The 6,106-nt window shown below is 42.5% G+C and overlaps 1 protein-coding gene across 3 annotated transcripts in view; it reads left to right on the forward strand.

Moving 5' to 3' along the window:
• Positions 1–6,106, forward strand: part of LOC108755159 (neurogenic protein mastermind-like) — a 212,517-nt gene that overhangs the window by 146,033 nt on the left and 60,378 nt on the right. The gene's annotated exons all lie outside the window — the stretch shown is intronic.

Raw genomic sequence — 6,106 nt, forward strand, 5'->3', positions numbered from 1 at the left:
TTTATTTATTTCAAAGCTGCATTAAAAAAGTTCTTTAATCCTGTCTGGAACTTTTTCGCAAAAATACCTGGAAAATTCGGGAGAGAATTCTCAGAGGATCTTTTTTCCGAGAAGATTTAAGTAAGCATCTTCTTATAACATAAGACTCTCTTTTGTTGGACGTAGTTTTATCAAGTTTCAGAGTAATTAGCGACGCAAACAACTCGCGGCTCTTTCCAACGTGTGTGGTATTATCAACGTGCGTAAATAAACCGAAAAACACCGTCGTCCGCGATATACACCGCGAAGTTTGGTAGACCCTCTTCCGTCTAGCGACCTGCGACGCAGGTTGATAACGCGGATAAGGGCCGCAGCGGGTGGCTTTTATCGGGAGTGAAAACGCGGAAGCGATAAAACGCGCACGCGGAGCGGAAAGGTGCGTCCCGCACGCGAAAAGCGGACCGCGGGGCGTCTATGCGTCACGAAACGACGTCGTCGGTCTCGTCGGCTGATATTTAGGTCGTGTTAACAGTTGCGTCGCGACTGGCGGGAGCGTTGTTAACGAAATGTAACGCTCAATAGATCGGTGTATCCGCCCACACTCGCGTCACACACACGCACACACACGTCAAGGTTAGTGACATGCTTCTTATCTCGGAGACACCACCGTCGCGTCGCCTTGCCAAGATTCACCACTCGAGATGTCCGATTTGTCACCTCCGACGATGCTCTCGCGCCGTAAAAACAGGAAATTGAAATAGGAAGTAACAGGGTCTCTCTCTCTCTCTCTCTCTCTCTCTCTCTCTCGAATCCTTCAGAACTACATGTAGAATCGAAAGCTTTACAATATGAAATCTGAAATAATACAAATTCGGAGCAAGTATGTTACAAGACTCAGATTGATAACCGCGCGTTATTAATTTACGTATATCAAGATGTTTGACATTGTTATCTTGACTAATTGATATTGAAGTAATACAGATTTACTCACGTTATGTCATTAATTGCGTAATTGCGCAGCATATTCTGTTTGTCGAAAGAGAGAATGAAGTTAAGTAGGATAGTACATATATATATTTTTACCATGTATCTGAAATTAGGTCTCTCGAATTGGACTTGTTTGCGCGATATAAAAAGAGAAATGAAAACATAGGAAAAGAAATCGCGGGATAGAATGGCAATAACGTGACACGAATCCAAGATACCAATTCCAGACGTCTGACTCATTCGCGACTTAATCAGTGGCGCAACGTGTTACTTATTACGTACAGAACAAGCGACGGACGTTAAGGGGGGGGGGGCCTATCCGTCTTCCGTTTTCGACAATGTGAACGTCAGTTTCATGAATTAAGACGGCCTTCGCGCACCCTAAGTTGATTATGGCTGTTGTGTGTGAGACTCGTAATGCAGATCAACGGTCTCTCGGAAGAAAGTTTTTCAAGGAGCGCAACGAGAGCACATACACGGCTATTCAAAAGAACGATTTTGCCGAAGTGTCCGCAAACTGAACTGGATATAGAAGTATACAGATATGAAATTAATTTTGTTTGTAGATTATTAAAATAATTATGTATACTGGAAAAAGAGTCTCACTGATTGTATTGATAAGAGAATTCTGGTTGAAAAAGGATAAATAGGAGTTTTCTTATTTGAAATCCGTTATAACTCCGGTCGAGGATTGACCAGATTGACGTGAGCAGAATCTTTTGGGGGTTCGTCCATTTTCAGCTGGAAATTTTTTCCCGTAAGGATCTCCAAAGTGACAAACAGTGGTGCGGAAAAATTTTAAAGCTTGCTCATCACGTTTGAGATTCTTGTACTCGGCAAAAATTCTAGTTAAATCGATCGAGAATTCTGGTTCTCTCAACTATAAGAATTATAAGAACTGTAAGATTTAACTAGAAAATTCTGATTTATTCATTTTCAACCAGAACTCTTCCAAGTGCAAGAGCTTTATTATTATTATTATTGGACTGACGATACGAAATCTAGGGTGAGAATTAATGAGATATCCCTTCGAGTAGCCCTTTCCACAGATTCATTCGCAAGCGCATTCTCGACGACGTTAGGCAAACATGACGCGTAGAATCCGAACGCGACGCACTCTCGACGAGATACCATTGTCTCTCGAATTCGAAGCTGTGCGAGTCGATTACGTATATCGCCCATCAAAAATCTCGTTTCATCGTTACCGATCGCATTGCACTCTCGACGGGTTTAATGAGCAACGCGCGGTGGATTACGGCGCGGCGAAGTAAACCGCTCGATGGCGATACGGTAGTTTAGTCCTAACGGCACGGTTCTCTCTCTGTATCCGAGCGATATTCGCTCTTCGCGCGCGCGCGCGCGCGCAAATTTGCGCGCGTACACTGCGGATTATTGCTTCCGGACGAAGTGGCATAACTCGGCCCCGGTCGAGCACGCCCAGCTCACATTCAAACGACGTAGTCTGGTCGTTAGCCGATTTCGCCCGGGAGGTGATAAAGGATTGGGTGGATGGAAATCAGTTTGCCTCGAAACACACACACACACACACACAGAGCGGCGCAAGCAACCGTGACGCCGCACGTGGGTGCTTTCATCCAGAGGCAGTTGATTTTCTCTTCCTCGACAATTCACTCGCCTTTCCCGATGCCTGGCATTGCGTATTAATTTCTAATCGCGCGCTAATTCGTTGGACGGGTAAATCCCGAATCGGATGAAGGAACGTAAGCCCACAAGTCGTTGTGGTGGTCGAAACGTTGTTATTATTTGACGACAAGATATATTTGATTTTTTACAAAATTGCGAGGGGACGCGCTCGATTTATCTCGCACGATTAATTCTGCGCAAGCTCAGATAAGATTATTGAACCGCTAGATAAGACGCACATTATGTCGTACTTGACGATGAAGGTTAAGTCGATCAACAAACACCGAGTAACGAAGCATAATATTACGCCGAGTGATACGTGTCGAGGTTACAGATGTATTTCAGTTATACATTCAGGCATAAATTTTGAAATGCGTGTGATATCTTCTGTCTCACTAATGTAAATTAACTTTGATCTCGGTTTAACTGACTTTTTATCTTTTTCCCGCTTTGTCAGAATTAGAATAAGATAGAGTAAATTAAATTGAGATTAACGTTAACATTGATGGAAGTGGACATTAAACTTTCTTCTATCCGATGAAAAAAAAAAATGTGTCTTCGTTGTAGACGAGATTATATTAATCTTCATCAGTAGTAGCGCTAAGTACATCGATGAACAAATTTCTTTTGCGATCGATGCTTTACTTTCCCCTTTTGCATCGCAGTAAAAAATGTCCAGCGCGCATTCTACATAAAATTCACGCGATTTTGCCATTTTACACATCCGCGAATAGAAACGTACCGTTTGTCGTTAACGTGCATTTTGACGTAGACGGTGTTTTAATTCGCTGACAGAAACGTACTTTTCAGTGTCGGATCAGAAAGAAGAAGGAGTCTCGCATTTTCGCGCGACTGCAAATAGCAACTCGGAGAAAGTAATTAGTTCGACAGGTAGGAGATGTGGAAAACGCAGTTTCAAGTATTTTTTCTTTTCATTTACTTATTTTTTGCGGCTCGCAAAGCCGCGACGGAGAGTGCTGGAGGAAAGAGCGAGTGCAATATTGACGCCGAGTTGCAAGCCATGTCGTTATCCGCCGATCTCCGACACACACCTTTCGTCCTATAAAATTCCCTCTAAAATTGAAGCCTTTCTCCTTCGCTTCGCCGCGCCATTGCGGCTTACAATCTACACTGGATCCTCTGTGTACTCTCATGCAACGTTGTACGATTAGGCGCGGAGGATCAATGTTCGGTGTGACGGTATTTGTGCCGAAATCGAAAAGGAAGCTTGTCTTACAGTACAGTCTTACGTGCAGCATGTAATATTTTGATATTATTGAGCTTGATAATTTATCATACTTGAAATTATGTTATGGACATTTTACTTGCCGTAAAATGAAGTATTTGACCCACATTTCAAGAAATGCCTGAACAACGTGTATGTTCAAAATGAAGACATAAGACGTTAGTACCTACAATCGTATACTATCTCATCAAATTTGAGCCAAAGTTACCTTATTTTACAATTTCCTTAAAAAAAAGGGGGGGGGGGAGAAGAGAAATAAAAAAATTGGTTTAGATTCTTGATCAATAAAGAAAACTAGTATGACTGAGTTTCATTTTCTCGCTACTACATACAGTTTATAAAAATCACCCTAGATAACCAACCTTGGATTAAACGAGAGTCTACTCTGCGGATCGATAGTCTCTACTCCGCACTTTGATAAATTTTTCAGCGCAACGCAAAAATGATCATAATCCATGATTCGGCGGTACCTGCGAGATTCCTCTACGGCGCTGGAAAAAGAGTCTTACGTTTCGTTGGGCCACCGAACAATGACGATTGCGACGGGGGAGAATTTATTTCTTTTTAGGTCTATACTACTGTAATGTATAATACTTCATTTCGCGAAACGCAAAAGGGGAGGACGGGGGCCGGTTGCTTCAAGGAATCCTTGAAGAAACGTCATTTACCTTTACGCCGATCCTGCGATTGGCGGGAGGGATGCTGTCGCGGGTAGAGAAGGCTGGCGGAATATCGTATTACATCTGCGGAAGACGCAAGATTATTCGAGCTCTCGGGGCCAGGTGGTGGAACGGGACGGCGTGGCGCGCGCGGGCGAGGTGGAGAACAGCAGGGGGAGACTCGCGTAGAGCCGCTCGATTCTCTATTAGAGGGTAATACGTATTATCGATTTTGGGATGAAACCGGGAGGGTTATCCCGGTTCAAATCATGACAAATGTATAGATACACACCGACGCGCGCGCAACCGCGCGTATGTGTATGCACATCGGTGAGAGCGTTTCTCGCGACCGCACCCCGGAAAAAACTTTTTCCAATCTCTTCCCCGCCCCCCCCCCCTCCCCTTCTCTTCTCTTCCTCCTTCCGGCGCCACTGCTGTGAATTTGTTTGCCTGGGCCGAAAAACAGGGTCGTCGACTTGGAGAGATCTCGCAAAAATCCCCGCCGGTGAGAGGGTAGCTCGCGGTTCCTAAGCGGATTCGTCTTCGAAATCCGGCGATAATTGCCTCGAGTTTCTGCCGTATTTCGATTATTGGAGAGATACTTTGTTTAGAGGAATCAATTACGATGTTGCCACTGTGTATAGTCGAGATTTATCCAGATTATATATATATATATATATATAATCTGCCAAATCTTGTTGATAATTTTGCGAAAACTATATTTATTGTTTAATTATAAACTATTAAATGAATGAAAAAATTTTTTGAGACGAATACTAAAATATTGTAATCATGGTTATTGAGTAATTAGTTAGTAATGTAAGTAATCGACTTTTCCAATTGACTGCGTTCAGCAGAGAGAAAACTAATCTTATTAAACTTATCAATTAGCTGCAATTACTACTTAATAATCAATCTTATGATTATATACACAAGAATTATTTTAACCTCTAAATGCCCCTTTTCGACATGGCATGCTTTTCCAATGCTTGTTGCCCAATTTTTTTTATTAACAAAGATACATTTATTTAGAACTTATATATTCTTTAATGTTCTGAATTTTTATTGAGACGAGTTTTTTACGATATGTTTATTTTTGTGAAGGGTTGCAAGTAATCGAATTAGATTAGTATATATATTGTGCGTTGTTTCCATAGTGAAACGTTTAAGAATTAATCATGTTCTCTGTAATCGTCAGTTATGAAAATTGTTTTCGTCCGATATTGACAGAGTACGATGAATTTTAAATGTAAAGTAGTATTGTTGTGATCGAGGTTGAGACGTAATACGGTAATATTGCATAAATGAAAGACTCAATAATGTGCACTCGATAATGACTGTTTGGGTTCATCGTATCGCGGTCATTGAGAGACGTGTGTCATCGGTCTTTTTGATCCGGTAGACGATTCGCTCGTCGAGATTTACGAGTCGCGGTCCGGGGCACTTCGCGAAACAAAACGACGCTTCGCGGGCGGCCGTATAAAGACAGCGGCTGAAAAAGCGTCGCGAATATTGACAGGTACGGTGAGAAACTGCCCGGGTTAATCGCAGAAAAAGCTGTGGAATCGAGCTCAGCGACACCAAACCAGAC

Source organism: Trachymyrmex septentrionalis, unplaced genomic scaffold, assembly GCF_001594115.1.
Source record: "Trachymyrmex septentrionalis isolate Tsep2-gDNA-1 unplaced genomic scaffold, Tsep1.0 scaffold85, whole genome shotgun sequence".
Taxonomy (NCBI): Eukaryota; Metazoa; Arthropoda; class Insecta; order Hymenoptera; family Formicidae; genus Trachymyrmex; species Trachymyrmex septentrionalis.